The sequence below is a fragment of the Hordeum vulgare genome, chromosome 2H, assembly GCF_904849725.1.
Source record: "Hordeum vulgare subsp. vulgare chromosome 2H, MorexV3_pseudomolecules_assembly, whole genome shotgun sequence".
NCBI lineage: Eukaryota > Viridiplantae > Streptophyta > Magnoliopsida > Poales > Poaceae > Hordeum > Hordeum vulgare.
In genome coordinates this window covers 11,646,314-11,654,515 of record NC_058519.1, presented here as the reverse complement: position 1 = coordinate 11,654,515, position 8,202 = coordinate 11,646,314, and the positions used below count along the sequence as shown (strand labels likewise).

At 42.9% G+C, this 8,202-nt stretch overlaps 1 long non-coding RNA gene across 1 annotated transcript; it reads right to left on the bottom strand.

Annotated features, from left to right (window-relative positions):
• Window positions 1-5,502: 5,502 nt before the first annotated feature.
• LOC123429151 lies at window positions 5,503-6,726 on the bottom strand. The gene is made up of 4 exons (XR_006622624.1): window positions 6,635-6,726; window positions 6,445-6,557; window positions 6,101-6,134; window positions 5,503-5,994 (listed from the first exon to the last, which is right to left on the bottom strand). It is a non-coding gene; the product is annotated as an uncharacterized LOC123429151 (long non-coding RNA).
• Between the last annotated feature and the right edge of the window lie 1,476 nt (window positions 6,727-8,202).

The following is an 8,202-nucleotide window of genomic DNA, read 5'->3' as shown; positions in this document are numbered from 1 at the left end:
CCGAGGCGGCCACGTGGAGCACCTTTGGTCCCGGCTTGGAACAGGGCCGGGACTAAAGGTTAGGCCTTTAGTCCCGCCCCTTTAGTCCCGGTTGGTGAACCGGGACTAAAGGCCCTGTCCCCACTAGTGATTTTGGGAACTTTTTCGCAACACCACTTGTCTAGTGTATTACTCATGCGTAAAATTTCACAATAAAATGACTTGGGGTGAACGGATAAAAACAAAACTGACACTCCTATATTAACCTTACTATTCACACATTTTGTAGTTGCAGTTTTGTCTTTTTTGCCAACAATACCATGCAAGTCATTTTGTTGCGGAACTGTACACGTGAGTAATACACTAGACAATGACAAATTTTGTTACAAAAAGTTTCAAAATTATTCTACTATTTAAACATTTTTAATGCTAAGGTACATGTGCACTAAGGTTGCAAAAATCTGCACCGGTTAGATTGTTTTGTTCTATTGCGATTTGTCATCTCTTTCTTTGAATAGCTCGACGATGTCTGAAGTCAAATAGTAGTAAGCAAATACTGAGAAGGCCATGCATTTTGGATTGACCGATTAACCTAGAACAATCTTGTCCCTCGATTAAGAAACATTCTGAAGCATAAATACATATGTGCCAAAAAAATGCATGTTAAAGCAAGTGCGTGTTGGAATAAACCAAAAACAGTCTTCACTGCAGATTTACAAAGGTAACTAACACCCGAAGTCACCATGGCAGTTTCAGGAAAGGGATACGAAGGATGAAATTCACCTTTCCATTTCCTCCTGGACGTGCATCCTTTCCTTCACCTGCAGTCCAACATTTACTCAGTCCAATAAAATTGAATCGTCAAGACTACAAGTATTTTACCCTCGTTGTTGGATCTTGGGGCCCATGGATCCTGGGCTCGTGCAATTAACATGGCAGGTGACCATTCCGGCGTCGACTTTGCATATTTCTAGCAAGCAACTAACCAAGTGGTAATCCTTGCAAAGCCCCCGTAAGGGTCATTTTTGGTCGGTTGTGACACGCTCTTAGCTGTCATCACATGTTGCGCGTTAAACGCTTTCTTGCAATTATTTTTCTATACACGTCTTCAGGTTTTAGATGTGTATTTCCGGTTTTAAGGTTTTTGTCTGCTTTTCCCTAGGTTTTTGAAATACTGATAACTGAAAAACAAATTTGCCGTGAAAACACACGTTTACTTGCTTCCGGTAGATGCACAAATTTACTTCCGCAACAGACACGGGAAGAAAACAAACGTGTTTTTCATCCTTGCGTGAGGGGAACATATTTACTTCTGCAACAGACACGAAAAAAAAACATGTTTTTTCTTTGTTTTTGCAAGAGGCACATATTTTCTTTTTATGAAGGCACATGTTTGATTCTGCAAGAGGCATGTTGTGTCTCTCAGAAAAAAAAGCCTTTTTTTCTTTTAGGAGAGCCAAAGATGTGTTTCTTGTGGAGGCACCTGTTTGCTTCTATCTCAGAGAGGCAAATCATATCGCCTTTTTTGTTTCACGAGAGGCAAAGATTTGCTTCTCGTGGAAAAATATGAAAAACCCGTGCTTTCGGTTTCTTTTTTAATTTTGGTTTTCCTTATTTTTTCATGGAAAGAAAGTTCATTAAAATCCATTGATATCGGATCTAGTTCTTAAAAACATGATATGAGAAATCTAACAGTGAACACTTCTTGATTTAAACGCCCTTTAAGAGGTAAAACATTTTGAATAAATAAATCTATTAAAAAGGAAAAAACTCACATGCTGCAACATGTGGCGTACATGCAGTAAGCCACTTGTCACAATCTGGAATATGAGAGTGACCTTTCCAAGGGATACCCCTTATTAGTGATTTCGATATTTCTCGCTAGTCAAATTCTGCTCATAAAATAAGAACTCTTTCAAATTTCCTATATGACGCTCTCTGCACCAGTGAGTCAATCAAACACATAGGAACGACCGACCGAGCGACGTACTGGGATGGCCCATTAGCTAGCTTTAGCTTAGGGTTTTCTTTCAGTTAGGGAACCTTAGGAAGGTTCTTGAACAGGTTTTTTCCTACTGGTTACTTTTATTAATTTTTATTCGTTCTCCTAGGATTTTTTTGTAGTCTTTTTTCTTTTCTTTCTTCTGTTTCTTTTATTTATATTTATGTTTTTCCATAAATTCACAATTTTAAAAATTAAAATCTTCAAATTTTGTGTATAATTCCAAATGTTGTTCATTGCTTTTAAAAATAATATTTGGATTCAATTTTTTTGTTCTCCACTTTCTCGGCTTTTCACCGTACATTTTCCTCATCGATCGCGAGCTTCTTTTTTTGAAGGTCAAAGAAGTTCTTCATGGCCTCCTATTTCTCTTGGCGCTTCTTCTCTTTACTCTTCTCAGTTTACACCTCCTTTTGGGTTATGAACCCCTTCTAAGTTTCTTGCAACATGGGTGTCGCCGCATCATACTTTGGATGTACCTGGCAGTTGGTCGTCCGCCTTTGCCTCTTTGCACTTGTGTCAAAGATCGATGAGCCCCCCACCCCCCAGCCTTATTTATGGTTGGCATGTTGTTCCTTTCACTTTTCTCAATCCTTGTTTTTCATCCAACAATGGGTCAAGGTAAATGGATTGCTCCCATGCATATAGGGCCTTGAAGGTTTCCGTAGCTTGGGAACACTTACATATCACATGAAACCAACGAAATACATGCACTTGCGTAGACGGACAAGTTATGCTCATACAAAGAGGGGAATGGAAACATACCGATTCCTTGACACCAATGCCACTATCGAGACGACCAACGAGATGTTTATAGAAGCCACAATTTTTTTTAATCTTATTGGATTAAGCTCCACCTCTTTTGAAGTGACAAATCACCCGTTCTTAAATTTGCAGGGATCAAATTAACTTCCTATGTTCATGGAAGAAAGCATGGAGCCTCTTTCAAAATGTTGAACCTTTTTGCTCGGAGCCGCTTTGGGGATTTTGTCCAATTTCCACCCAAACTTCGCAAATCAACTTGTCCTCATCCTTCGTGTATGCTCCATTCCTCACGCTTTGGGGCCTCTTCTGTGACCAAGCTTGATGAAATAGCTCCTCCCCAAACAATGATTCTTCCTCGTTGTCGACACTCTCATGGCCTTCAGTCTCATGGTCTTGATTGTCTTGGGCTTGAGGTTCTTTCCCTTGATTATCTGCGGGCGTGCGGGACTGTGGGCTAGGACACCGGACGTGCGGGCATGTCGGGGTTACTTGTTTTCCCACATGTAGGGATCTGGAAGGGACCGCGAGACACGAGGCTGGACGTGTGGACATTATCTGTTTGGTCCACACGTAGGCGTGTGGGCTGGTTTTCTTAGATACCACACAAAACGTGTGGCAAGACCCCTTAACGCCCACACGAGTGTGCATTATCGCGACCCTATTTTTATGCTCAAAGTCACGCATGTCGTTTTTGTAGTGACTATGAAAAAAAAAAAGATATCCTTAAAAGTGGATAAAAAAGGAATCTTTATAGACAAACGGTCAACTACTCAACCTTGGGAAACTGACTCTACAAGAGAAATAGCTTATACCATCCTCCAATTCAACTACTCGAGGACAATGCATATAGGGGCATCCTCATAAAACAAGTTTGTAAAGTAGTCATCTCCTTTTGTTCATTATGTATTATGGTGCGGCTGCCTGTGAGGGACGCTCTTAGGGATGGCATCCGCAGGTATGAGTATGGATGGAGCCTTTCCATACCCTTACCCGCCCCGTCTGATACTATCCATAATCCTTACCCATACCCGTCAACGGATACAATTTTCCCCATACCTGTTACCCGACAAGGTAGACGGATACCCATGGGTAAAATTCATTGTTTAATAATTCGTCCGATTAATCCGTTAACTTGCCAGTTAATCGCTACTCTTAGGGTGACCGAATCGAATAACACATATTCATCGTGTTCACTTGTCACGTCGATTAATTGGCCAGTTAGACGATTAATCAGTTATCATACCGATTAATCAGTTGCCAGACCGATTAATCACTACTAGCCCATTAACTGATGGGCAAATGAATCCCAAAATTTTGGCACATAACCCTTCCCACCCCTCTTGCTACTAAATATCTAGGGTTTGGCCCTCCTCCCGCTTCCTCATGCTCCTTTCATCCCCTCCTAACCTGGTTGGTGGCTAGTCGTGTCCTCACTAGTGCGAGTCACCACACTACACCTGCAAGATCTAGTTGATCCGCCATTCTTCTCGCCTGCCTGGACCCCACCCCCTTGTCCACTCCCCATCCTCTCCCATGGGATGCTCGCCAATCTCTTCCTCACTGGCGTCACCAGCCAGCAAGGTACTACCATCTTCCCCTCGATCTTAGTGGAGAATCCAATATTCATATATTAGAAAATTACGAATTACAATTTCGTAGATGGGTGGATGGAACTGTTGGTTTTGGTTGTTATGTGTAGTACATTGTGTGATGTATGTTAGCAAGTATATGTATAAATTAAAATGCTTAATTGATTACATTTTGAGATTTTCTATATTTGGTGTATAACGATTATCAATTTTACCTCTTGTTTATTTTTTATATACCTATAATAGAATATTTTGGTATATTACATAGCTAGGTGCCTGGAATTATGGTATAATACATAAAAAATCTAGATATTAGTTGGAAAGTTTTTATTTAATCTAATAATTAATCCAGTTAATAGGTCGATTCACCGATTAATCGCTACTCCCAAACCGACCGAGCAACTACCAGTTACCGATTTCTTAAACATTGGTAAAATTACCCATATTTACAAAACATCAATTTAAGTAATTTATAGTTATAAACTGCATTGTATCATATAGTTTACAAAGATAGATTATAACTACAACACATACTTATAAAACAACATCATATAGTCACAAACAACAACACATAGGCATACACTTTTAATTCATAAATTATTGACATAGTGTATATTGTAGAGAAATTTTTTAGTTTACATAGATTTTATATGGTGCATGGGTATATAGGTACGGGTTATATGATCCATATCCGTACCCGCTCTATCCGAAGGGTTTCAGATTTTTCTATTTACATATTAATGGATAAATTTTTGTTCCATGCCCTTACCCTAATAGGATTTTTACCAGCAGGGTTCGTGGGTAATGGGTACCCATTTCCATCCCTAGACGCTCTCATGCTCTCCCATGACGCCGAACCGCGTGGATGATGTGGAGCACAATCCTTGAAGCTTGACCAGAGAAAGAGTTACCCTCTCCTTCCGTGGATCTTGGTGGTTAAGTTTCGTTTCCCTAGCTCTACGGAGTTTTCCAGGAATCTTCCTTCCTTGATCGAGGTTGCTTAATTTGCAAATGTTGTGTGAACAATTCGTTTTCTTCATTTATTGCAAAGTACTTCAATATCTTCTTTTTGTTTGAGGAATTATATATGAAAAGGTACGAAATCTCATATTCAACTACTAGTAGCACTGACTAGAGACGACAACTGAAACGAAGTGTGGAAGATATTCCATGATGCCATATTATTTACACACATGCATGCGCGCGCACACACACACATGCTTCAGAGTACATATGGCTTCACCAGCAGTTCATATGTCGCAAATAGGGAGTACAGAAACAGCAAGTACATGTGTTACAAGTCGATTTCTCGCCACTTGTTCAAGAATCCAAGATATATACAAGCAATCACGACAACACTCCTCGGCCTCAAATCAGCAGGTACGGCATGAGGACAGGTAAATAGGCGATACAGTCATTGATGAGATGCGTGGTCGAAGGGGTGACCGAGACGATGGCAGCATGGTTTTGGCAGCAACAGCGGCGACCGAAAAAGACGAGGATTGGGACGCTTGTCGGGGTTGTAGAGGACCACAATTCTGCGGGCAGTTCCGGTCGGCGTCGGCAAGATACAACCCATCGGCAACAAAGGATGAGTGGGCACAAGAGAGAGGTTGGTATGTCGTGTGCGTAGCAGCGCTGTGTTGAAAGTTTCCATATCTTCAGAAGAAACATATTCGAATTACTGAAAGGACAAAGAGGATATAGGAGACCAAATTGAACGGAAAGCACACCCGATGTAAAGAGAAGTAAAGGAAATACTCACTGAATATTCCTGTAATCTCAACTGTAGGTCCCGCCTGTTAAACAACCAGCCGACAGGATAATAAACAACCAGCCGATTAGAGACAATTAGACACAGACGGGCTAATCAACTAGCGCTCATGGTCAACTTCATAACTAAATAAGCTAGTTGACTGTAAATTGTAGCATAGGATAACTGCAAGTATGTATATGAAGCATATGTATTTCAGTGGATAAAAACATAACAATGGAAATTTATATAGAGATGTAGTACTAGTTGATTACTTGTAGGTTGTAGCCATCTGAGTATGTACGGGGAAACATAATAGATAGCAAAGGAATTAAGACAAGAGGTCGAAATATCACCGGCTATTCAGTGTCGTCGTCGCTGCTGATATAGATCCGTCCATCTTTTTCGACAATAATCCTGACATGGTCGTACCTAGGAACCGGCGTCTGCGGCGCCATATAGTAGGCGTCTAGAGAAAACCAGAACACGCATGCATCAACGACACACGAAAGAAGCCAGAAGAAGGAAGGAAATTTAAGAGAGTACCGTGGCACGGCACGGCGGAGATCGTCGGCTGTATGGAGGTCGATCGTCGCTGGGCGGTTGATGAGGAGGTCGAGCAGTATCACAGGTTTGCGAGAATGGAGGGGAGGAGACGACGTGGTTGCCCTATTTATAGTCAAGAGTTGCCCTAATGGGCCGGCCGGCGGTGGGGCTGACGTCCGGCACGAGGCGGGCCGGGCACGTTTCCGATGCGGATATTCTCCTGCTGCTGCCGTCTGCATGTGGACGTGGAGACAATGAGTTATCTTCTGGCTCTCATCTGCCTGTGATGCTGAGGAGGTGACACCGTGTGTGGACGTGGAGCACGTATCTGAGATCTCAGATCACTAATATATTTCCATTTCCATTCCGTGACGTACGACGCTACGACTACCATGCCCATGCATGCGTAGGTGATGGTCGTGCCGGTGGATCTTGCGTGCGATGCTTGATGCCTAAGTTTCGTGCTGGGTCAGCCGTCAGCGGTATATATCGCCCCACAGGCTACGTTGCAACACCAATGTTCCATACGTACGTACGTTCATCGCCATGACCGGCAGCAGGTGGACGTCAAAGAGCTCGATCGGTCAGTCTGCTCGGCCGGGGGAACGGCCGGGGGAGCGTCATCACCTGAGCATCAACAACCGCGCCACGTTGAAGGAGGAGGAATTTGGTTATTTGCCACTTTACAAAAATAGGGTTTTCCTCCGTTTTATATTATAAAGCCTCGATCAAAGCATACAAGACACCACACGATTCAGCATGACACACGCATACGAGGTTTAAAACGCACATAGGCCGGCTGGCAGCCGCCTAGTGGCAGAGTACAACTCAGACTAAAACGTCATGATCGGGGCACAACGCATGGAACCCCAAATAAAGAAACAAAGTAGCGAAGCTAATCCGGCTTCGAAGGTGATGGTGGAAGTGGCGTCGAAGGGGACGTCAGGCGAGTGGCGACCGCTCTCAAAGCAGTGGGATGGGTAATCCTTGGCCTATTAGACCAAGGCCATCCACGATTAGACGGCCTTTGACAAAGGCCGTCTGGTTGGGATGGGTAATTCTTGGCGCTAAAAGGGCCGCCCTACTAGTGTGCCCTTTAGCTAAAATCCTGAAGATTACATTGATGACAGTTATTGGTCGGAACTGCCCACTATCCGAGGCCCGGGGCACCTTCGGGATGAGGGAGATTATCCCGAAATTCAACCGCGAGAGGTCGGCAACACCCTGTTTAAACTCGCGAAAGAGCACCATGATCTCTCCCTTGATGAAATGCCAGAATGTCTGCAGATGTCGGCTCTCTTAAATAATCATGACCAAACACTGCAATCACAGCCTTGTAGAATCTGTATAACAATTCTTGGCATGTAGACTCACTCATACGGACGTATTCATTGATAAGATCACCGAGTACTCCATAAGCAAACATCCGGATGACAGCAGTGCATTTTTGGTGAGATGAGAAGTCAATCCTTCCAATGGCATCTTCTTTTCACTCGAAGTACCTATCGTATCCGACCACCCCCTCTCGAATCCGGTTGCAAACATGCCTAGCCATATGGAAACGAAGC